General features: G+C 44.8%; 1 protein-coding gene across 1 annotated transcript in view; it reads left to right on the top strand.

Annotated features, from left to right (window-relative positions):
• Nucleotides 1-5,127: 5,127 nt before the first annotated feature.
• Nucleotides 5,128-26,501, top strand: part of PTK2B (protein tyrosine kinase 2 beta) — a 188,466-nt gene continuing 167,092 nt past the window's right edge. The window contains exon 1 of the mRNA XM_075860829.1: nucleotides 5,128-5,230. The gene's annotated coding sequence lies outside the window, so the exon portion shown is untranslated. The remainder of the gene's footprint in view (nucleotides 5,231-26,501) is intronic.

The raw sequence follows: 26,501 nt of genomic DNA, 5'->3' as shown, positions 1-26,501 counted from the left end.
TTCTTGTATATAGGAGTAGTATTATAGTAGTTATATTCTTGTATATAGGGGCAGTATTATAGTAGTTATATTCATGTATATAGGGGCAGTATTATAGTAGTTATATTCTTGTATATAGGGGCAGTATTTTAGTAGTTATATTCTTGTATATAGGGGTAGTATTATAGTAGTTATATTCTTGTATATAGGAGGCAGTATTATAGTAGTTATATTCTTGTATATAGGGGCAGTATTATAGTAGTTATATTCTTGTATATAGGAGGCAGTATTATAGTAGTTATATTCTTGTATATAGGAGCAGTATTATAGTACTTATATTCTTGTATATAGGGGGTAGTATAATAGTAGTTATATTCTTATATAGGGGCAGTATTATAGTAGTTATATTCTTATATAGGGGCAGTATTATAGTAGTTATATTCTTGTATATAGGGGCAGTATTATAGTAGTTCTATTCTTGTATATAGGAGCAGTATTATAGTAGTTATATTCTTGTATATAGGGGGTAGTATAATAGTAGTTATATTCTTATATAGGGGCAGTATTATAGTATTTATATTCTTGTATATAGGAGGCAGTATTATAGTAGTTATATTCTTGTATATAGGAGGCAGTATTATAGTAGTTATATTCTTGTATATAGGGGCAGTATTATAGTATTTATATTCTTGTATATAGGAGGCAGTATTATAGTAGTTATATTCTTGTATATAGGGGCAGTATTATAGTATTTATATTCTTGTATATAGGAGGCAGTATTATAGTAGTTATATTCTTGTATATAGGAGCAGTATTATAGTAGTTATATTCTTGTATATAGGGGCAGTATTAGGGCATGCCCACACGGATTTCCTCCGCAACTGTCCGCATCAATGCCGCACAGAATCTGCGTTGCAGATTCTGTTGCGGATCTGCCCAAAATGTGCAGTAAATTGATGCGGACTAGCTGCTGCGGACTGCGGTAAAAGTGCTTCCCTTCTCTCTATCAGTGCAGGATAGAGAGAAGGGACAGCACTTTCCCTAGTGAAAATAAAATAATTTCATACTTACCGGCCGATGTCTTGGTGACGCGTCCCTCTTTCGGCATCCAGCCCGACCTCCCTGGATGACACGGCAGTCCATGTGACCGCTGCAGCCTGTGATTGGCTGCAGCCGTCACTTAGACAGAAACGTCATCCTGGGAGGCCGGACTGGAGACAGAAGCAGGGAGTTCTGGGTAAGTATGAACTTATATTTTTTTGACAGGTTGCTGTATATTGTGATCGGTAGTCACTGTCCAGGGTGCAGAAACAGTTACTGCCGATCGCTTAACTCTTTCAGCACCCTGGACAGTGACTATTTACTAACGTCTCCTAGCAACGCTCCCGTAATTACGGGATCCCCATTGACTTCCTCAGTCTGGCTGTAGACCTAGAAATACATAGGTCCAGCCAGAATGAAGAAATGTCATGTCAAAAAAGCAAGACGCATCCGCAGCACACATAACATGTGCATGACAGCTGCGGACTTCATTGCGGAATTTAGAATCTCCATTGAAGTTAATGGAGAACTTCCGCAATGGGTCCGCAACCAGTCCGCCACTGCTCCGCAACATTCATTGTATGCTGCGGACACCAAATTCCGCACCGCAGCCTATGCTCCGCAGCGTCATTTTCAGCCACGTCTAAACGAAGCCTACTAAAAAGAAGTGGAAGGCAATGGAGAAACGGCTCCGCTGCGGATTAACGCTGCGGATTAACGCTGCGGAGTGTCCGCAGCGGAATTCAAGAGCAATTCCGCCACGTGGGGCTTTGTCCATATAGTAGTTATATTCTTGTATATAGGGAGTAATATAATAGTAGTTATATTCTTGTATATAGGGGCAGTATTATAGTAGTTATATTCTTGTATATAGGGGGCAGTATTATAGTAGTTATATTCTTGTATATAGGAGCAGTATTATAGTAGTTATATTCTTGTATATAGGAGGCAGTATTATAGTAGTTATATTCTTGTATATAGGGGCAGTATTATAGTAGTTATATTCTTGTATATAGGAGTAGTATTATAGTAGTTATATTCTTGTATATAGGGGCAGTATTATAGTAGTTATATTCATGTATATAGGAGCAGTATTATAGTAGTTATATTCTTGTATATAGGAGCAGTATTATAGTAGTTATATTCTTGTATATAGGGGGCAGTATTATAGTAGTTATATTCTTGTATATAGGGGCTGTATTATAGTAGTTATATTCTTCTATATAGGGGCAGTATTATAGTAGTTATATTCTTGTATATAGGGGGCAGTATTATAGTAGTTATATTCTTGTATATAGGAGCAGTATTATAGTTATTATATTCTTGTATATAGGGGCCGTATTATAATAGTAATAGTCTTGTACATAGGTGACAGTGTTAGTTATTTTCCTCTATTAGGGCATGCCCACACGTGGCGGTTTTCCTCCGCAACTTTCCGCATCAATGCCGCACAGAATCTGCGTTGCAGATTCTGTGGCGGATCTGCCCAAAATGTGCAGTAAATTGATGCGGACTAGCTGCTGCGGACTGCGGTAAAAGTGCTTCCCTTCTCTCTATCAGTGCAGGATAGAGAGAAGGGACAGCACTTTCCCTATTGAAAGTAAACAAATTTCATACTTACCGGCCGTTGTCTTGGTGACGCGTCCCTCTTTCGCCATCCAGGCCGACCTCCCTGGATGACGCGGTAGTCCATGTGACCGCTGCAGCCTGTGATTGGCCTGTGATTGGCTGCAGCCTGTGATTGACCTGTGATTGGCTGCAGCCGTCACTTACACTGAAACGTCATCCTGGGAAGCCGGACTGGAGACAGAAGCAGGGAGTTCTGGGTAAGTATGAACTTCTATTTTTTTTACAGGTTGCTGTATATTGGGATCGGTAGTCACTGTCCAGGGTGCAGAAACAGTTACTGCCGATCGCGTAACTCTTTCAGCACCCTGGACAGTGACTATTTACTGACGTCTCCTAGCAACGCTCCCGTAATTACGGGAGCCCCATTGACTTCCTCAGTCTGGCTGTAGACCTAGAAATACATAGGTCCAGCCAGAATTAAGAAATGTCATGTCAAAAAAGTAAGACGCATCCGCAGCACACATAACATGTGCATGACAGCTGCGGACTTCATTGCGGAAATTAGAATCTCCATTGAAGTCAATGGAGAACTTCCGCAATGAGTCCGCAACCAGTCCGCCACAACTCCGCAACAGCCATTGTATGCTGCGGACACCAAATTCCGCTCCGCAGCCTATGCTCCGCAGCGTAATTTTCAGCCTCGTCTAAACGAAGCCTACTAAAAAGAAGTAGAAGGCAATGGAGAAACGGCTCCGCTGCGGATTAACGCTGTGGAGTGTCCGCAGCGGAATTCAAGAGCAATTCCGCCACGTGGGGCTTTGCCCTTAGTTAGCCTCTCTGCTGTAGTAAACTTGTATCTACTTCGTTCCCTAGGCCAGTGGCTTTATGGGTTTGAGGATGTTATTTACACATTCTTCGCTCCTCCGTCAGACCCTTACAAATTATCGGAATATCTATTTATAAAGTTTCAAAAATTAGGCAGCACTCAAAGATAAGTTGAAAAAAAGATCTATTTTATTAGCGCTGTTGCGGTAGCGGCTGCACACACTGGAGCTTTTCTCAAGCAAAGAAAGGCTAATAAAATAGCTCTTTTTTTACTCTTATCTTTGAGTGCTGCCTAATTTTTGAAACTTTGTATCCAAAAGGGACTAAGGTCGGATCCCTGGGGCATCCCCAAACTTTTGTTAAGAAACTGGTGCTCCTGGAGTATGGACTGTATTTTATTATATTTATTATACATGAAATGTTTTCCGTTGTTACCAGAAACTTGTTACATTTTCACCACAGTTTTCACAGTCAATTTCAGGTGAAGATTTTGAATGTGTCTTGAAGTAAAACGTTACATCCTGATAAGGTGTAGTCATTTGTTTTTTAGATTTTATAATTTCCATGAAATATAATTTCTATATGTAGATCATGTCAGTGCAATGCCACCTGCGTCACATAACTCATTGGGAGACGTGGCCCTTTTACATGGGCCCCGGAGATGGGGCATGGGCTCCCTATATAATTTACATTCCCTTGTGACCTTGTGCTCCTTATTCCCACGAGCCGTTTTTTCTGCTCGCGGGAAAAAAACGCCTCCGCCTCCCATTGAAATCAATGGGAGGTATTTTCGGCGTGTTTTCGGACGCGGTTTCCGCGTCAAAAAAGTGTAAAAACAAAAACTCTGTGTGAACTGACCCTTAAAACCAACTATCCAATATATTTGCAACATTGTAGCAGATGTCAAAAATATTCACTGTGGTTTTTTTTTAAAGCGGAACAGCAAATATACATTATGTGCTCCTTCTCACCTACAGTGCATGTTGTGTGTCAGTCTACACTGTTGCTCTTGCATTCTCTTCATGAACCCGGATAGTTTAAGATGACCACCGTTATAGATATACTGGAACTTGTGCTGCAGTGCAGACTCCTTTATAATAACCGATCACCATCAAGAGCCGGTTCACACTCAGATTGTAGATTTGAAAGTGAAATAAATCATTATTTGTTATTTTAGCCCATATCAGCTAACGGCTAAAGCACTGCTCCAGCCAAAAAAAGCGATCACTTCCTGATCGGCAGGGGGTCCGACTACTGGGACTCTGAATTTTTCCACCCACAGCGCCACGGCGGTCCATGTACTGCGGCTGACCCCATTCTCCGATGGCAGCCTGTGCAACTTGCGACCTTGACATCGCTTACAATGTCAGCTATTATCTACAGGTCATTAATATGCATCAATTATCCCCAGATTGGATTGAAATGAGTTGAAACACAAGAAAATTGTGTGAACGCAGCCGTAAAATATAGAGAATAAAATAAGGACCAAGAACCTGGTCCCCCCCCCCCCATTGTCCCTGCATCTGCCTCCATCCAGTCCCTGCAGGGCACATTACACATTCTCCCTCCATGTATGTGAAGGCTGCTGCTACTTCCCGGGTAGAAATGGCAGATCTTCCCTCACATTCTTCAGTTTCATGCATGAGATAAGGAAGTGTGTTGAGTAATCAGGGGTGTGTGCTAGCTCTGGGGGGGGGGACCTCCTAGCTATTCAGCAGCACAGAGGAGAAGAGGAGGAGCGAGCCTGCACACCTGCCCACTGCCACATTCCATCGCCACACTCCTATAGACAACACCAGGGGAAGGAGATCGCCAGGTAAGAGCTCCTTATACCTTATGTCACCGTATAATGTGCCAGTCACTGTATATAGCTTTATTCTCCCTCTGGCGTACAAGTTTGAACCGTGTCTTAGTCGTCCGCAGAGTTGGCATGACTGGCACTGGCTCTGCTGGACATGTATTGCAATAGGTGGAATTGATACTTTTATAGTCAATATTTACTTTTTAAGCTTTACATTGTAACATTCTGGAGGCACCTCTATCACAGTATATTGCCCCAGGAGTCACTGATATATTATTCTTGGCTTATTATAATTTTCTGATCATGCATTGCTATAGGCGGAACTGATACTTTGTATCCAGTATAGAAGACAATGTGGAAGTATGGCTTATACTCATGCCAGCAATAACACAGATCATTATTTGCCCTCTTGGTGTAGGTTTTGGTGGTTTCTGTTCAGTTTACCTTGCCTTGGGGTATATTTTTCTTGAGTTGCACTGACTTGCTATACAAACATGGAAGGGATACTTTATTTCCTCTTCTGTCGCTTTCCAGCTGTTGCAAAACTACAACTCTCAGCATGCGCTGACAGCCGCAGGAAACCTTATGTCATCATATAATATACCCACGCTTTCTATATACAGGTGTATATACTTTACTAATATAATTCTATATAGAATACATTGTAACGTGTGGTCGATGCTTGAACTCACATTGTAATTTGGCAGCAATTTGTTTATTCGCCTTCTAGGTGCAGGAGTTAACTCATTCCTTCCCATGCCCTGGTGTTTGTATAGCAGTTTGCATATAAACAATACGCAGAACTGATATTTTATAGCACCATGAAGGCTGCCAAATGCTTTATATCATTACAGCAATCATATACTACACGTATTGCTTCATCCTCTTGTTTATATAGGTGACTTGGGCTGCTTTGGGTTATATGTATACACTAGGCAGAGCTGATACTTTGTTTCTAGTATATTATACAATGTAACAAGAGTGTGTCATGCCTTAGGTCTCCTTATAATGTGTCATGCACTGTGCCATCTATTCTCATTCATTCTACAGATGTAAGTGTATTAAACTGCACTGGCTTGTTGAACATCGAGGCACAAGTAATGCTGTTACTACTGTATGTATCTACTAGACAGTGCAAAATAACTTGTCCTATGCTTTGTGCTTTGGTCTGATGTGCCAACAGGTGTGTTGTTGTCTTTTCACCCTCTAGGTATAAGGGTATTAAGATGACATCAGCTTCACTGGCTTGTTAAACTTTGAGGCACAAGTAAAGCTAATACTACTGTATGTATCTACTAGACAATACAAAATAACTTGTCCTATGCTTTGTGCTTTGGTCTGATGTGCCATCAGTTGTGATGTTGTGTTTTCACCCTCTAGGTATAAGGGTAATAAGGTGACTTCAGTGCACTGTCTTGTTGAATATAAAAAGCTCAAACTTTTTGGATACTTTGTACTGTCTATGAAATATACAAAAAGGATGTCTTATGTGTTCTGCCATGTTATAATGTGCCAGTAGTTATGTATGTGTATTCACCCTCTAGGTGCAAGAATGATTTGAGCAGCACTGGTTTGTTGAACATGTCAAGGGAAAACAACTCCCGATTTTTAGAAGTTTTTTATTCAAAGTCGCGTTTTTAACGTCCGTTTTTGGAACTGTTTTTCTATATAGTCTATGAAAAACGGCTCCAAAAACGTCTCAAGAAGTGACATGCACTTCTTTTTTGTGGCCTTTTTTCAAAACGGCCGCGTACATGGGCAGATGTTTGGTGGTGTTCTGCTTCCGATTTTTCGGCCATTTTTCGTCCATTTACGGCACGCAAAACGGCCAAAATAAGCCGTGTGAACATACCCTTACAAGCAGAGGGCTGATAAATTGTATCTTCCATGCAATATACAAAATAACAAGGTTGTCTTATGCATTATGCCACGGTATAATGTGCCGGCAGTTGTATTTTTGTGTCTTCACCCTTTAGCTATAAGTGTATATAGGTGGCTTGAGCTAGTTATAGGAGGCAGAGCTGATACTTGTGTCTAATTTACAAAATACACAATTATAAAGTACCACATGTAGTTGCATCATGTGCAACAAATAATGTTTATTTTTTTCCCGGTCTGTAGAAATGAAAAAATATCTTATTATGGGCCTGATATTAGACAATGGAGGCTGAAATGCTTTATTATGGATCCAAATTTCCGACTTCATCATCTTATATTAGGGATTTATGCCTCTATAATAGGATATGTGAAGCAAATTTTCATAGATTGCAACATCTCTCGTCCTGGGGAACCCCAACTCCTACCCTTACCTGAAAAAAGCTCATTGTAGGGGTGAGCACAGCATTCCAGTGCTATATTCTAGGTCAGTGATCTCCAACCTGTAATTCTCCATCTGTGGTTAGACTACAACTCCAAGCATCCCCAAGTAGTTGTACTGTAGTTTCACAACAGCTAGAGAACCACAGGATGAGGACCATTGTAGATACAAGTGTATACAGGTTACTAGATACGCTCCGCTTTATGAACACACTGTACATATACTAGACATACAATTATTGATACTTTGTATCCCTGTTTGGCCTTTGTAAAACTGCAATGTAACAAGTGGAAGGTCGGCTTGGTCCTAATGTCACCATATATTGACCCGACCGTCATACACTTATGTCTTCACCCTCTAGTACTCGTGGAAAGAGTTTACTTGAGTTTTGACCGGTTTGCTGGTCATGGATTACAGTAGAGGAAATGACACCATGTGTCCAATATTCATGACAATGTAACAAGTAGAAAGTCGGCTTGTCTTAATGTCACCATATATTGACCCGACCGTCATACACTTATGTCTTCACCCTCTAGTGCTCGTGGAAAGAGTTTACTTGAGTTTTGACCGGTTTGCTGGTCATGGATTACAGTAGAGGAAATGACATCATGTGTCCAATATTCATGACAATGTAACAAGTGTGCAGGGGTTAATGTAAACAATGAATATAAGGCTTTTCAGCCATAGTTCAATGCATTGTGTAGGGTCAGCAGAGCGGAGGTGTGTCAGGGGCTTTAATGTTCTGGATGAAGGTCACAGGGATGTGGTTTAGAGACATATCTTTTAGTATTGTAGACACATTACCCTGGAGATGACAGGGTGCGTGTCTCTCTGAGACGCAGATAAACAACCGCCCATTATATGGCTGAATTAAAAAAGTTTGTCCAGTACAGAGACACTTGGTCGGGATTTTTCGGCCATGTATGAAGATCTAGTGTCCCACCACAATGTACCAAGGACGCGACGTCACCTGTGAGCAGAGTGTTCAATAAATGGTGTCATGTCATAGAGGAAGCCAACAACCGAAGCCACAATGCGGAAGGACAGAGAACATGTCGAGGTTAACTACTTCACTGCTGAGCGGCTCCTATAGTATTTCTACAAAGAATCGTGGAATGTACCAAATATAAATGACTTGATACACCAGCTAAGATCACGGTATCACATAATAGGATTAGATACACTGGCTCATCAGACAGTATCACACATGATAGGATTAGATACACCGCCTCAGCAGCACAGTATCACACATGATAGGATTCGATACACTGGCTCAGCAGACAGTATCACACATGATAGGATTAGATACACTGGCTCAGCAGACAGTATCACACATGATAGGATTAGATACACTGGCTCAGCAGACAGTATCACACATGATATGATTAGATACACTGGCTCAGCAGACAGTATCACACATGATAGGATTAGGTACACAGGTCAGTAGACAATATCACACATGATAGGATTAGATACACAGCCCAGCAGACAGTATCACACATGATAGGATTAGATACACTGGCTCAGCAGCACAGTATCACACATGATAGGATTAGATACACAGGTCAGTAGACAGTATCACACATGAGAGGATTCGGGGCAGGCCTTAAGATAGATGGCGCCCCACCCTCCTCATAAAAAAATGCCCCATAAAAAAGTATAATGCCCCCACACTGTATAAAATAATATTTAATAATATAATATATTATAACCCCTTCAAGGACACTGTATTTTGTCCTCTAGTTGTGCTCACATAATATTATGCCCCCTAAGTGCCACACACAGTATATTGCCCCCTGTAGTGCCCCATACACAGTAAAATGTCCGCTTAGTGGCCCCCACACAGTATAATGCCCCCTCCCATGGCTGCCACACACAGCGCCGCCTTGTAGATAATGTCCCCCTGTAGATTGTGCCATACCTTGTAGATAGTGCTGCACAGCCCCCTTGCAGGTAGTGCCACACAGCCCTCTTGTAGGTAGTGCCGCACAGCCCTCTTGTAGGTAGTGCCGCACATCCCTCTTGTAGGTAGTGCCGCACAGCCCCCTTGTAGGTAGTGCCGCACAGCCCCCTTGTAGGTAGTGCCGCACAGTCCCCTTGTAGGTAGTGCCGCACAGCCCCCTTGTAGGTAGTGCCGCACAGCCCCCTTGTAGGTAGTGCCGCACAGCCCCCTTGTAGGTAGTGCCGCACAGTCCCCTTGTAGGTAGTGCCGCACAGTCCCCTTGTAGGTAGTGCCGCACAGCCCCCTTGTAGGTAGTGCCGCACAGCCCCCTTATAGGTAGTGAGGCACAGCCCTCTTGTAGGTAGTGCCACACAGCCCCCTTGTAGGTAGTGCCGCACAGCCCCTTGTAGGTAGTGCCACACAGCCCCCTTGTAGGTTGTGCCGCACAGCCCCCTTATAGATACACTGGCACAGCAGCACAGTATCACACATGATATGATTAGATACAGTGGTTCAGCGGACAGTATCACACATGATAGGATTAGATACATGAGCTCAGCAGACAGTATCACACATGATAGGATTAGATACACGAGCTCAGCAGACAGTATCACACATGGTAGGATTAGATACACTGGCTTAGCAGCACAGTATCACACATGATATGATTAGATACACTGGCTTAGCAGCACAGTATCACACATGATATGATTAGATACACTGGCTCTGTCCCTGGATATTATTCTATAGTGATATTCGGTAACGTTACATGATGGGGGATGTAGTGCAGTGTTCTATGAGAGTGCATCGGTTACAAAGACTAGCTGAATAAAGCCGCGTGGTGTCGCGTTTTATTACATTGTGCCACACAGGAGGCCTCTACTTTCTTTTGTGATGTATTTTGTGTCTTTCTGTATTTTTACTTCCTGTTTCACAGAAATCTTTATCTAAACACAGCACAGAAACCTAACTGTAAAGTCTGGGTAAACCCTGGCACAGCAGCGGAGGATAGCCCCCCCTGCCAGAGGCTAGCCCCCAGTGCCAGAGGCTAGCCCCCAGTGCCAGAGGCTAGCCCCCAGTGCCAGAGGCTAGCCCCCAGTGCCCGAGGATAGCCCCCAGTGTCCGAGGATAGCCCCCAGTGCCCGAGGATAGCCCCCAGTGCCAGAGGATAACCCCCAGTGCCAGAGGATAACCCCCAGTGCCAGAGGATAACCCCCAGTGCCAGAGGATAGCCCCCAGTGCCAGAGGATAGCCCCCCACTGCCAGTGGATAACCCCTCAATGCCACAGGATAGCCCCACTGCCAGTGGATAACCCCTCAATGCCACAGGATAACCCCCCACTGCCAGGTGATAACCCCTCACTGCCAGGTGATAACCCCCCCGGCCAGAGGATAACCCCCCACTGCCAGAGGATAACCCCCCACTGCCAGTGGATAACCCCCCACTGCCAGAGGATAACCCCCCACTGCCAGAGGATAGCCCCCAGTGCCAGAGGATAGCCCCCAGTGCCAGAGGATAGCCCCCACTGCCAGAGGATAGCCCCCAGTGCCAGAGGATAGCCCCCCACTGCCAGCGGATAACCCCTCAATGCCAGCGGATAACCCCCACTGCCAGAGGATAACCCCCCACTGCCAGAGGAGAGCCCCCACTGCCAGAGGATAACCTCCCACTGCCAGAGGATAACCTCCCACTGCCAGAGGATAACCCCCCACTGCCGGAGGATAACCCCCCACTGCCGGAGGATAACCCCCACTGCCAGAGGATAACCCCCACTACCAGAGGATAACCCCCACGGCCAGAGGATAACCCCCATGGCCAGATGCCTCGAACAGCGAAACCTGTTCATCCATGCCCAGCGAATCTATCTATCTAAAAAAAAGTTGTACGCAAGAATTTGACTGCAACATTTTCCCCCGCAAGAAAACATTGAGATTGCCTACGGCTCACGGTTATGCCGCCATTTTACCATGTATATATAGATATATCGCTTTCTAAGGTGTACATCCTTGAAATTCGGTCTTCCTGATGTACAGTAGTAAATAGTAACGTTCCTGCTCCCCAGCTGTGGGATCTGCAGGAATGTCACTGGGGTGTGCGCTCATCATCTCAGGGGGCAAACTGACAGTCAGGAAGGAATGTGCAGCCCCAGGCAGATAGTCTTGTTGCTTTGGTGGAGAGTTAAGGCACACAAAGGGTTAATGCAAGCTTCCTATTTACTCATACAGATGGAGCAGTGATCGCTGCATGTGCCGCCTATGGGGTTATAGATGACGTCTATTAAGAGACTGCTACATTCGATTTTGTGTTTGGATTTGATATTATTTTCAAGATCTCTGCGTACTGCCAGTGAATGGAAACAATCTTATTCATCTCCAGGAGGTTTGAAATCTGTACAGAACTAATACATCCCAATATTAATGGGATCCGGATTATGAAATAGCCACAAAAAAAGTAGACATAATGTACAAATAACTGTAAGAGGAGCGATCCTCCTGGGCATCAGATATATATGTTTTCTTATATAACCTAGGAATGGTAACTGCAGCATTGAAGGTACTATAAGGCTACTATTGGCTGGAATTGCTTATGTATAGAATATACACAGGCATATAAAAAAAATCCAGTATTTCCTCCCTTAAAGGGGTATACTCATCTCAAACATTTATGGTATATCCGCAGGATATGCTTGATAGGTCTTCCCTTTTGGGACCCTCACCAACTGGGAGAATAGGGATCTGGTTGCTTGCTTTTTTTCTTTTTATAGCTCCCATAGAGTTAAATTAAGAGCACCACATATATATATGTTATTTTGTGTGAAATAACCCTTTAGTCCTATACTTTTTTTTTATACTATCCTGTGTCATGTTGCAGTAAAAACTATGAGAAATATATAGAATTTTTTTTATATGTATTCCTGGACATCAGACATTCCTCCACATATTTTTCTCCTAATACTCAAATCAAACCCGTCTCTGGATATAAGGCAACTGGCTGCAGCAGGAGCCCTTCCTCAACTCTCTGTCTGCAGTAGGAGATCAGGCACCCCCACGCCTTCTGCCAGACAGAAATGGAAAGGACCAGCATGAAGATTTCTACAATATTTTTACAACACTGTTTATTTTTGGAAATGACAAACAGTGGGTGCTAGATTTTATTTTGTTTAGGGTGTACTGTTCTTTAAAACTGAAGAGAGTCACATACTGTAAATAACTGATGTAGAAAGAAGAAGACTTGAGTCTATCAACTACAGTGAAGATCCGGGCTCGGATATTCTGCATAGACCACTTCACATGTCGTGATGTCTCTACTCTTCCCCAGCGGTCAATGGCTTCCTGCAGCGTGACCAGTACCTGTGGTCACCAGCAATATTCTGTGCAGAACAGAGGACACCTGACATTATGCAGAGAGGAGGCAGTAAGATGACATCACTTCATTGAGCAAGCTGGAAAGACGGGCACCAAAGATAGCAAGAAGAAAAGTCTAATGGAAATATAATACAGGCATGTGAAGTAGATGGTGGGGCAAAGAGGTAGCTGGTAGAGGATGGTGGGCCACAGAGGAAGCTGGAACAATAAAGTGGGCCAAACGGGCATTTGGAACAAATTGGTGGACCGAAAAAAAAGTTGGGAGGAGAGGAAAGGGGATAGAAGCAGTTGGGCCGCAGAGCTGGGCTTCTTCACAATTGGCAACATGTTAATTTCTAAGTGGTGTTCGACTTTGAAGGGTTTTCCGAAATTCTGACAAACCTTAGAAAATCCTCAACAAACAGATAAACTTTGAAAAATCTTTACTTTGAACCCTCCAGCCCTCGGGTCTCTGTTAGAGGCAGTTCACACAACGTTTTTTTGGAAGGCAGATTTTGAGTTGCCAGCGCTTTTTTTTTTTTTGTTCGGCGTTTTTTTTTTACTGTTGAATATAATGCAAAAAACATGGGCAAAAAATGCTCCAAACGAGTGCTGCAGGTTTCTTTTTGCCTCCCATTGATTTCAATGGGAGGTCGGAGGCGGAGACCGCTGTAAGGAAGAGGATGCCTTTTTTTTTTTTTTGCAAGTGGCCAAAAGCCGTCCTTAAAAAACGCCTCTGCCTCCTATTGAAATCAATGGGGATCGATTTGGGGCAGTCCTTGGTGGTGATTCCGATGTGGTCTCTGCCTCAAAATCAGTGCCAAAAAACGCTGTGTAAACTACTCCTTATGATTCCATGGGGGGGGGGGTTGATGACCTCTGTAGTGACCTTGGGTCATGTAACGCTGCAGACACGTTTAGGGGTCTATAGAAAACCCCCTTAATACAAATTTTTTTGGGAAAAAAAACACCTCAGTGGAAAACATGACCAAGTAGATACTCGACAATCTTCTCACGTCACGTCACATGCGGGCTCACACGGAGATTGTCCTGATAGGAAGATCTGTGATTAACCCATAAGTTGCACAAGTTTAACTCCGAAATACAATCTTGAACGGGATCCGACTCATTATAAGAATCCTCGGCTCTGTTCACATTGCCTTCCGTTGGCGGTATACTTCAGAAGTTATCCAACCAATGGAAGGCTATGGCGTATGTCACTATATAGGCTTACAGTTCCGTACGTCCCTCATAGGACCCCATTGTAATAAAAATGTATACCGAGCGGTAATAATTTTTTTGGGGATGCAACTGCATGGAATAGAGTAGTCTACTATGCTATTCGTATATAAAAAAAAAAGGGTGAATGGGGGCCTATGGATATGTTTGGCATTTACGCCGGTAGTTTTCCCGCCTGTTCGAAGTGATAAAATGTAATGTGAGGACGTCCTAGTTATTAAAGACCTCTTTTCCGTAACAAAAATCCCTTGAGTCGTCCTTGTCTATCAAGTCTTAGTTTTGTCTATTTCTGGAAAACTTGGGCGACAACCAACATGGCCACCTTTAAAGCTCCACAGGGCTTCCTGGACCCCTAAGTAGCAAATTAGTTCATATTCACCAATGGGTACTCATCAGAAATGCATCCAAAGTGACGTCACATTGTCCAATGGTTGCCGCAGGACGTTACGTCACAATGCACAAATCACAGTGGCCTACAGCCAGGTTCCTGATACTTCTTCATCTCACCATCCCCCATCGGGACCAGCAGCCATGTTCTCCTGAAAAGTGTATGGACCAGAAGTTGGAGAGGGGAAGCATAAACAATATGGGCTACCAGCTCTCCTGAAAAGTTTCCATAATGGTCTCCACAAGAGGTTGGAGAACCAGTTGTGGTCACCTCAAGTGGCTGAGTCTATTGCTAGACTGTTGCCTGAAATCAAGCTTCGGTCTTGTTTAGATAATTTATTCTGGAGTTTTCCTTTAAGGGAAACCAATAATATTGTAATATTATTTATCTTCTGCTTCTTTATGGTTGAAATCATAGGATTATCAGCTTTTTTGTAATTCAGGCAATATAGATGATATGGGAATTACCAGCCTAGATCCCTATCAATCCCTATGGTGGATGAAAAGGAAGTGCCAAACTCATCTTGCGTCATGACAAGGGGGGTGAGGGAACTAAGATTAGTTTTGAAACATCTAATTTGATCACAAAAGTAAGCATTTCAAGACATCTTTATGCCCTCAGTCCTGGAGTTCCCCACAGAAGATAATAATAAAATGAAACTTGCATTTGACGTAGGAAATGCAGAGAAGTCGAGAAAAGTCGCAGAAGCCTAAAGACATGAGCGGTCCATCATAGGACCACACGTAGCTGCAATGACATAGCGATATGGTGCAGTTGAACCCTGGCCCTGGTGCCTGAGGGGGTTCAAAGGGTCCCCTGCCACATAACAAGGCATCAATGGTATAAATGCCACATGGTAGGTGGGGGGATCCTGTTGTAAAATTTGCATTGGGGCCCAAGAGCTTCAAGTTACACCTCTGTGTAGCTGCATAGGGCTCCATATTTGGAAGTTCAATTAGAATATTAAAACATTAACATGTATTATATTAAGGCAAAGACAGTTGAACGCCGTTTTGCCTGCGCAGCCATGAATGATTGTGAACGTCACAAAGACATAAAGAAATCTAACTATAGAGATTGGAATCAGCTGTTAGTCAACCACATCACAACACATAATCGTATCCTCACGTCTGTTCAGAAGTATGCAGCCATGCGATAAGTGCTGTAAATATCACGTCTACTACATCTACTGCCACAGAAAGTAACAATCAGCCCAATCATACAGAAATAATGGCTGCTACAAAGTGTTGAGACGGCGACTACCGACCGGAAACTGTGGAGTGGTGACATTTAGGATCAATCGGATTGTATCTCCAAAGTAGAAATGCCATTTCTTTTCTACCGAAGCAAAACTTTTCTACTAAGGGAGAAATTAGTTTAATGCAATGAAATGCTACATGTGAATATTGGAAAAGTAAACATGTCTTTGACGTCAGTTTATGATATAATCTGCAAATTTCTCCTCAAACCATGAGAATAAAAAACGGTGAGAAAAAAAGTTATTTGAAACAAGAGGATGCCAAAGAGGAAATGAGGGTAAGATTCTAGGCTAAATGAGGAGTTATAAGAAGATGGTGGGTCAAAGAGGATGTAGGGGTAAGATTTAAGGCTAAAGGGTGAGTGAGGAGAAGATAGTGGACTGACCAGTTAAGAGAAAATAGTGGAATCAAAGAGGCAATTAGTCGAAGGTGGTGGGCCAAAGAGGTAGTTATTGTAAGGCCGTGGGCCAAAGAGGCAGCTAATAGAAGGTGGTGGGCCAAAGAGGCAGCTAATAGAAGGTGGTGGGCCAAAGAGGCAGCTAGTAGAAGGTGGTGGGCCAAAGAGGCAGCTGGTAGAAGGTGGTGGGCCAAAGAGGCAGCTAGTAGAAGGTGGTGGGCCAATGAGGCAGTAGAAGGTGGGGGGCCAATAAGGTAGTTAGTAGAAGGTGGTGGGCCAATGAGGTAGTTAGTAGAATGTGGTGGGCCAATGAGGTAGTTAGTAGAAGGTGGTGGGCCAAGGAGGCAGTGAGTAGAATGTGGTGGGCCAAAGAGGCAGTGAGTAGAAGGTGGTGGGCCAATAAGGCAGTTAGTAGAATATGGTGGGCCAATGGGGCAGTTAGTAGAAGGTGGTGGGCCAATGAGGCAGTTAAGAGAAGATAGTTGGCCAAAGAGGCAACTAGTAGAAGATGGTGGGTTGAAGAAGCAGATGGTAGAGGATAGTAGGCTGAAGAGGTAGATGGTACAATATAATGGGTCAAATGTCTTAAACAAGTTGGTGGACCAGAAAGAGAGTTGGGAGGAGAAGGAATTCTATAGAAATAGTTGGGAGAATGTAGTGGGCCAAACAGGCAGCCGGTTTTGAACAGTAAGTGAAGCAGGGAGTCAAAGAAGCAAGTCGGTGAAGATGATGGTCCATATAGGGAGATGGTAGTGCAAGTAGAGAGTTGAAGAGGCAGTTGGAACAATATAGTGTGTGAAATAGGCATTTTGAACAAAGATGGTGGAGTAAAAACAAAATTGAAAGGAGAAGGGCGACCAACGAAGCCGGTGGGAGAAGATTGTGGTCCAAAGAGGCAGTTGGAACAATATGATGGTCCAAGAGCCGGGATAAAGAGGAAGTTGATACAAGCTTTTAGTCCAAAGTGGTAGTTGCCTATTGATATCAATATATGGACGCTAACATATACGGGTACAGAGGGAACAGAGAGGGTGGAGTAATACATGACAGTGGGATCAGACTACTTAGAGTTTGTTTGTAGTTTGTAACCATGGAGATACATAACTCTGCATGGGAACTTTATATCCAAAATGGTACAATATTTTAATTGAATTATTTGTACTACATTAAATGCACTTGAGAAAACATATAAATAATAAAATATTGCCCATGTGGATATATTCTTGAAAGACATTTTATTATATACAGTACATTTTGCTAAATAGATTTTTTTTTCCCACTGTGAATGTCCCTCCCATCATGCCTCAGGATGGAGCACAGATTTCATATTCTGATCACCCTAGGAGGAGCTTTCTCCTGTATTCACCATCGCCCCCTGCTGGGTAATGCAATTTTATAGTGCAGTTAGAAAATAAGAGCAATAGCCTGATTGGTTCATTTCGGCAACAACTTAACCCCTTCCCCCAGTGCTAATATGTGGAATTTTTTAACCAGATCCTTACCGGCTACTCTTTGGCCTCATGCACACGAACGTGCTTTTACGGACGCAATTCCCCCGAAAATCCACGGGAGAATTGCGGCCCCATTCATTCCTATGGGGCCATACACACGACCGTGGTTTCCACGGTCCATGCAGGGCCCAGGAGCCCGGACCGCAGAAAGAAGGAGCAAGTCTTATTACGGCCGTGTTCTGCGGTCCGGGCTTATTGCAAATAATGGCCGTGGCGGCTCGCGGCTGTCACTCCGTGGCCGGCCGACCCGAAAATCACGGCCGTGCACATGGCTACGGTCGTGTGCATGAGGCCTTAACCTAAGGCTTTGTTCACATGGCTTGTATTCGATGCATTTTTTACGCGTTTTACGTGCCGAAAAACGCATAAAAAATAGTGTAAAAAAATATGCGTTAAGCTTCCCATTGACAACGCGTCGTGTAATAAAAGAAGCGTTGGGTCAATTCTTGGCACGTAAAACACGCTGAAAACGCGCCTAATTCCCATAGTCAATGGGGATCCTAATTACCCGCCCACAAAACGCACACAAAACTCGTCAAAAACGCTTAGGCCTTGTTCACACGCCTTGTTAGGCGGCAATTTTTTTTTCAAAAACACGTGCTTTAAGCTTCCCATTGACATCAATGGGAAAACGCATTGTAGTGCATACGACGCGTTTTATTACGTGTTTAAAAAACGCGTCATCTAAAAAAAGAAGCATCAGGTTAATTCCTGTTGTGTAAAATGCACCAAAAACGTGCCGAAAACGCGCCTAGTTCTCATAGTCAATGGGAGTCCTAATTATGCGCCAAACAAACGTATAATAAAACCCCTCTACTCTAAAAAGCACTTTGCAAAAATTGTAGTGTTTTTGATGCGTTTACATATTTTTTTGGGGTTTTTTCAGCGCTGTGTGAACAAGGCCTAATTCAAAGTACGTTTAAAGGGAGGGTGACAAAACTTTCGGACTTTTGCTTGTATATGGGATTTGACTGCGCAGTGTCGGCCTTTCACGTGCAGGCAGCTATTAGGCCTGGTACACATAGACATTACGTGGAATCGGCTCTGACTTTCGCTTAGTCGTTTTTGTCTGTTGAGTCACATGCGGCAAAACTTTCCCCAAACTGATCTGTTAGTGATTGTGAGAAGTCCGATCCCGGCGCCTGATAAGACGGGGAACTTCTCCTCTATTATGTACACATTCACATTCAACTGAGCAAACAATTGCTGCTCGGGCCCCGGTGTGTATGAATCCCAACTAACAAAACAGGTTTCCATCCACCCAAAAACTTGTTTGTTTTTTATTTCACCATTTCATGTACTGGGAAACGGAAAAAAACTCTTTGTGTGGTGAAATGGGCAAAAAATAGCAATTGCGCCAATGTTTTTTTGGGATTCGTTTTTATGGCGTTAATCATGGAGTAAAAATGTTAAAGCGTAGCTAAATGTTTGACAAACTTCTGACATGTCATAGTGACGTGTCGGAAGTTTGTATTGGTGGGGGTCCGAGCGCTGAGACCCCCACCAATCGCTAGAACGAAGCTTCAGAAGTGCACGTGTGAGCGCTCAGCCGCTTCGTTGTCGTTCGGCCTTTTCTGGAAATCAATGTATCGGAGAAAGTCTATGAGTCCGTACTCCGATACATCGGTCTCTCTGGGAAAAAACGTTTGAAAAATTTTTTTTTCATATATATATATTTCTTTTACTAGTCCCCCTAGGGGGACTTAAACCAGCGATCATTCGATCGCTTGCATAATATACTGGAATACTAATGTATTGCAGTATATCATTATACAGACAGTACCCTATGAAGTCCTGCCGGAGGCAGGGTTTCCTAGGCGTACAAACATGGCATTCATCAGGCCTCCAGGCTGGCATAACAACCATCGGCACTCTGCAATCGCGTTGCGGGGGGGCATGGACTGTTGGAGCGGCCGCAACCTCTATCTAACGCTTTGGATGCCTGCGGTTGCGATTGACCGCGGCATCTAAGGGATTAATTGGGCGGAAACAAAGTAACCTTTGATTCCGCCCAGTGAGGAGTCGGCAGTATTACACAGCTGACACCCGCTGAGTATGGCGCACCCTTATCCCGTGAGCCCACTCCATCTTTATTGGTAGGTCCATTTGTAGTCTTTGAACTGTGACTAGTGACATCATCACACATAACCCAGTGATGTCACTTAATGCTCAGGAAATGGGCAAGTTATTAAGCTGATAATTAAGCTGATAATGAAGCAGAAGGTAATCTGCTCAACTAACCAGTTCAAAAGAGGGTCCATTACTGGGTCTAGTTTTTGAACGGAGTAGAAATAGAGGATTAGAAGACCATCTTTGCTTGTGAACTTCTGGGAGCTGCATTATTACCAAGTGCAGGAACTCATCTGTACTTAAAGGGATATTCCCATCTTAGACATTTATGGCATATCCACGGGACAAAAATGTCTGATAGATGCGGGTCCACTACATCCAAAATGGATGGAGAGGTGGCTGCATTACAAAAACAGCCGAGCAAGTGTATGTGGCTGTTTCCGTAATTCCCATAAAGTGAATGGAGAGAGCGGTGATCATGCGCGCCCACTTCTTAATTCTTCACCTGGATGCGGCAGCCGGATTTTAGCGCACTCTCCACACAGTAAAGCAAGCGACACAATATAGAGAGTGCTGGTGATGGTGATACTACGGAGAACACTTGTTACAATGTGGCCACCTGTCAGACCCACTGAATTGTGCGTTTTACCTAAAGGTCAAAAAGCGTCAGGATTGTATCAACTTTCATTGCATACCCTACATTTCCCATGTGCTATACAGATGTAGCCAAGTTTATCTGGACTCTGGTTACCTGCTGCAGCGTCATATCATGCAACAAAAGAGATTGAAAAACTCAAGTTAGTTTCCTGACTTGTTAAAGTCAAGATAAAGATGGCTACATCTGTATTGCCCTCCTGTCTTCTACTTCTGTGTGTTCATACGTGGTGGAATGTGATGTTTCAGCTGCCTGCTGGTTGGTACAGAGAGACTGGCGCCATTGTCATCAAAAATAAATAATCTTCAGCCTCAATAGAAGAACACGAATCAGTTTGGTGCTACCGGATTTAGCCGGATCATATACAGAATCATTGTGATTTCATCCGTGAAGTCCTGTAACAACCATATTATTCCTGTGCAGGAGATGAGAGACGATCTAAGATAAAGCTGTCTGTCCTGATCACTTTTTTCGACACTTGGTAACGATTGTGGGTTTGTGGCTTGAATCAAAGTTACCAAATAGATGCTCAAAAATTAGCAATTATAAAATGAAAAGGTTAAAAAAAATAAAAATCTTTCAATGAAATTCTAACCTTCATTTTCTCAATCCTGTTCTGGTTTATAGAACAATCTAAATTGTTGCATTTTTCTATTTTTCTGATACAGAGACCCAAATCCGACACATAGACATAGAGTTAAATAATAAAATGTTGTTATCCTGCAGTTACCACTAGGGGGAGCTTAGGAGCTTGCTGAAGACAAATTTATGATTGAGTTCAATGTATAAACAGTATGCAGTCAGCTCCTAAGCTCCCCCAAGTGGTGGCTGAAGGGACTACTTTATTATTTAATCTACATGGGCATTTGGAGCTATATATCATAAAAACGGAGCTGAATGTGGTGCGATTTTACGGGCAGAATGTGCTGCGGGTTCCAGGACGGATACTCTGCATAGTTCTTACGCAGCGTATCCGACCCGTAAAGTGTACTTTGTATTTTTTCTGCATCTTTTGTTTTCATCTCCTTCTGAAGTGGAGGATCTGCCAATAACCTCACTAAGGAACGAGTCAGGATTTAGTAGAAGATGTTTTACTCTGCTTCGTCCTTCTTTCTCTAAGGCCCAGGGGCAAATTCCAGACTGTGGAAACTCCGGTTCCCTCCTGTCCTCCCTCCGCCCGTCCCAATGTGCTAACACATGACTTAAGGTATGTTTGATGCTTCCGCTATCTACGACCTTACACCCCAAACCCCAATAAGAGACCACACATGAATTTTGGTGTAAAGGCCACAGCAGCCATTTATTAAACACACCTTTTTTCTGAAAAAGAGCATAACCATAAACACATCATAACTCCATGATAACATCATAAACACCCCATAATAACATCATAAACACCCCATAATAACATCATAACTCCATGATAACATCATAACTCCATGATAACATCATAAACACTCCATAAACACATCATAACTCCATGATAACATCCTGCTCTATTTCCCAACTCCAGATAAAGGATCCTTGAAGGCACTTCAATCATTAAACTCCATCGTTTCCTTATTAGGTCTGGACCCCTTACCCTACAGCCGTTCTGCACCTGACCCGAGGGCACCAACCATGTCCAAGACCTCTCTCTCCCTTCCTGGGGACCCTGCCCATCAGGAATATATATGAGCTGGGTAACCACTCCCCAGCCCCTCCAATACTATCCAGGGTTAAACGCCCCGAGTTCTCTTGCAACAATCTCCATTGTTGCTTCTCCTTCTCATTCCGTGCCTCCAAAGACCCCTCCTCCTACCGCCATTGCTACTGTGACAAAACAAAACCCCAACCGACAAATTCCCATAAACAGGAGAAAATACTGGGAGGGCGGGCGGGACAAAACTTTCTCCTGTTGTCCAGCGGGAAAGAGGGCTGCCTCTTCCCCGCATGGACTTATATACTTTATTCTCCACCCACCACATATAGATACATTTTGCCCCATGCCCCCTTTCACATAACCCTCCAATCCCTATAAATATAGCCTAAAACATAATACCTAGAACATAATAGCCTAGAACTCCCAAACACCTAGTCATGCGCTTGCTTCATTACGGCTGCGCCTACATTACGCTGGGCTTACTTGACTTAAGGTATGTTTGATGCTTCCGCTATCTACGACCTTACACCCCAAACCCCAATAAGAGACCACACATGAATTTTGGTGTAAAGGCCACAGCAGCCATTTATTAAACACACCTTTTTTCTGAAAAAGAGCATAACCATAAACACATCATAACTCCATGATAACATCCTGCTCTATTTCCCAACTCCAGATAAAGGATCCTTGAAGGCACTTCAATCATTAAACTCCATCGTTTCCTTATTAGGTCTGGACCCCTTACCCTACAGCCGTTCTGCACCTGACCCGAGGGCACCAACCATGTCCAAGACCTCTCTCTCCCTTCCTGGGGACCCTGCCCATCAGGAATATATATGAGCTGGGTAACCACTCCCCAGCCCCTCCAATACTATCCCGGGTTAAACGCCCCGAGTTCTCTTGCAACAATCTCCATTGTTGCTTCTCCTTCTCATTCCGTGCCTCCAAAGACCCCTCCTCCTACCGCCACGACAATCATGTGTGACCCCTTACACATGATTGTCCCTCCACAACTGCAGGGCTTTCTCCATGCCCTCCTTAATGTCCAAGGTCCACATATCCAGACCCACCTCGTTTAGATGAACACCATCCGCCCTGAGGAAACCTACCTCTCTACCCTCCAACTCCTTATGCCGCACCACAACACCGCCATTGCGTGCCACAAACCTGCCAACTACCTTGTTGACCTTTGCTCGCGCTTTGTTTAAGCTATGTACGGAACGTGCCTGCCGCCACACCTTGCGAGCCACAATATCAGACCATACAATAACCACTCCTGGGAACGCCGACCACAACCGCAAAAGGTCAATCTTCACATCCCTCACTAAATCCCTGGACGACCGAATGCCCAAATCATTGCCGCCAAGGTGCACCACTAAGATATCCGGCGCCCTGTCCAATCCCGCATAAAATTGTACCTCTGGTAACAGCCTACACCACAGCATGCCCCGCAGGCCCAACCATCTGACCTGCACTTCTGCGTGATCCATGCCCAACTGCCGTCCGGCCGGACGAACATCAGCACGCACACCTCCCCAGTGCACGTAGGAGTGCCCCATGATCCAAATCAAGCAGGGACCTGCACCTAAAACAACACAAAACAACAACGTAACTACTCCATATCCACCTCCAGCACATCTTATCACCACCGCCTCAAAGCAAGTGAGGCCGCACATACAACCTGTATCTGTCTGACTCCCACCTACCAATCTTCTTAACCATCGCCGGGGATAAACCCCACCGAGCTGCTTCCGTAGCTGCGCCAATTCTAAAGGAATGAGAGCTAAAACCTGCTCCACCTCTGCCGGACAACAGGATACATTTTTTGAACACCTGTGAAAACTGGAATTTTGACAGAGACAGCCCGTCTGCATGAACCAACAAGGATGCCGGGCCCTCAGGTCTCACCGCAACAAACTCCCGAAAACAGCGGACCGGGCACACCCACGACCCAGGTAACTCATACAAGCGCACCACAAAACCTCTTCCCTCCTGATCTGTCTTAGATCTACGGAGCAAACAAGAAAGGCAGGAGCCATCCAAATCCACATCAGCATACAATAAACCCCCTGCCACACTCTTACTGGCCGACACCAACTCCGATATCCGGAACGCCCCAAAGAAAGCCAAAGAAAAGGCCAGTGTAAATAGCCGCACTTCAAATGCTGAAACACAAACCTCCCTCAACAATTCACAAATCGCTACCAACAGCTCAAATGACACCGGCTTCCTGAGATCCCTAACTGCGGAACCCCTCCTGAAACCCTTCATTGCCTGCCGCACCAGAAAGGACTTAGTCACGTCCTCCTCACCTTTCTTCTTAAACCAAAAAGCCAAGGCCGACAAACTGCGAGCGACCGTTGCTGCAGACGACCCCTCACTGTACGCCTTTCCTATAAAATACAGCAAACACGCCTGCCGATCTGCAATACCTGCCTGCGCATTTTCCAACAACGTCTCCCATACCTGCCACACCGCACTGTACCTCTGCCACGTGACCGCACTAACCGACCTTTCCACGAGCGACATCGCCATTGTCACACCACCTTCCACAGATGCTCTGGACAAGGCAGGCCATGAGACTCCGCCCCCGGCGCCAGCAGACGAAACCTGTCCCACTGTTGACGAGAAAGGGAATCAGCCACAGAATTCAGCACCCCAGGAATATGCACTGCCACAAAATGCGCATTCAACATCAAACCTCTCAAAACTAAATGTCGCAATAGCCGCACGACTGGCGGAGAATTAGCCGTCTGGGCATTAACAGCCTGAACGACACCTAGATTGTCACATACGAAACGCACTCTCCGGTCCCGCAGACAATCCCCCCACAACTCCGCAGCCACCACAATCGGGAACAATTCCAGCAGAGCCAAGTTACGGACAAAACCACATTCATGCCATGTATCAGGCCAAACTCCTGCACACCAACCCGCACACCAACCCGCACACCACTGCCCCTGGAAATAAGCCCCAAATCCACAAGCACCTGATGCATCAGTATACAGCTCCAAGTCCACACTAGACACCGGCTGATACATGAGCACCGACCGCCCATTATAGGTCTGCAAAAACTCCCCCCACACCAACAAGTCAGCTTTCAACTCCGCCGACAACCTAATGAAATGATGAGGGGAATGCACCCCTGCGGTAGCACTCGCCAACCGCCTGCAAAACACCCGCCCCATGGGCATAATCCTACAAGCGAAATTCAAATGCCCCAACAAGGATTGCAAGTCCCGCAACAGTATCTTCTTCCTGCGCAGCACACTCGCCACCAACTCTCTCATCTCCAGCAACTTATCATCAGGCAAGCGACACTCCATGTTATCTGAATCAATCATGATTCCCAAAAACTTAATGACCGTCGTGGGTCCCTCAGTTTTCTCAGGCGCCAAAGGTACCCCAAAATCCATTGCCACTCTCTCCATAGTGTGTAGCAATCCTGCACACACATAGGTACCCGGCGGCCCGATAAACAGGAAATCATCCAGATAATGCAGCGCAGATTGCACCTGCGCCTCCCGACGGACCACCCACTCCAAAAACGTGCTAAACATCTCAAAATAAGCGCATGAAATGGAGCAGCCCATCGGGAGGCAACAATCCACAAAATATTCCTCCTGCCAATAACATCCCAGCAAACAAAAACTATCCGGATGCACCGGCAATAAGCGAAACGCGGCCTCAATGTCAGTTTTCGCTAACAGAGAGCCCCTCCCGTATTTCCGAACCCAAACAACCGCCGCATCAAAGTTAGTGTAACTGACCGCGCACAGGGCCGGATCAATGCCGTCATTCACCGACTCGCCTTCCGGATAAGACAAGTGATGAATAAGGCGGAATTTATTCACCTCCTTTTTTGGAACCAAACCTAACGGGGAAACACGCAAATTCTGAACAGGCGGGGAGGAAAACGGCCCCGCCATGCGGCCCAAAGCCACCTCCTTCAGCAGCTTATCCGTAACCAGATCAGGCCGCGCCAAAGCAGACGACAAATTACGGACTACCCCGTCACGTCCAACCGACGTACAAGGAATCCGAAAACCTTCTGAAAATCCTAACCACAACAAATCCGCCACTTTCTTATTTGGATAGCCCCTTAAAAACGGGAGCATCCTTTCCACCTTCACCGGCGTCGCCCCTCTTCTGCTCAGCATCTCCCTGCCTGCCCCTATGCTTCTTGAAGCATCTGGACAAACCATGGGCGCCTCCGCAACCGGAGCACTCGTGCTTGTACCTACAATCTGGGCCGAACTTGCAATGCCCCTCATTATACTGCCAGCAACACCCCTTTCCTGAGGATCCTGACCGACCCGCTGCTGACCCCTGACCGCCGGCCGCATCACGAAAGGGCTGCTGCCCCTGTTTTGGCGCAGACATCAGACGCATCCATAAACTGATATCCTTGTGATCCCATCGCAACGACGGGCGCACCGACTTCCGCTGACGAAACTGTTCGTCATACCGCAACCACGCATTACCACCGTATACACGATACGCCTCCCCTACCGAATCCAT

This window comes from Rhinoderma darwinii, chromosome 4 (assembly GCF_050947455.1).
Source record: "Rhinoderma darwinii isolate aRhiDar2 chromosome 4, aRhiDar2.hap1, whole genome shotgun sequence".
In the NCBI taxonomy this organism is placed as follows: Eukaryota; Metazoa; Chordata; class Amphibia; order Anura; family Rhinodermatidae; genus Rhinoderma; species Rhinoderma darwinii.
Note: the sequence above shows the minus strand (reverse complement) of the source record. Positions and strands in the feature narration are given on the sequence as shown.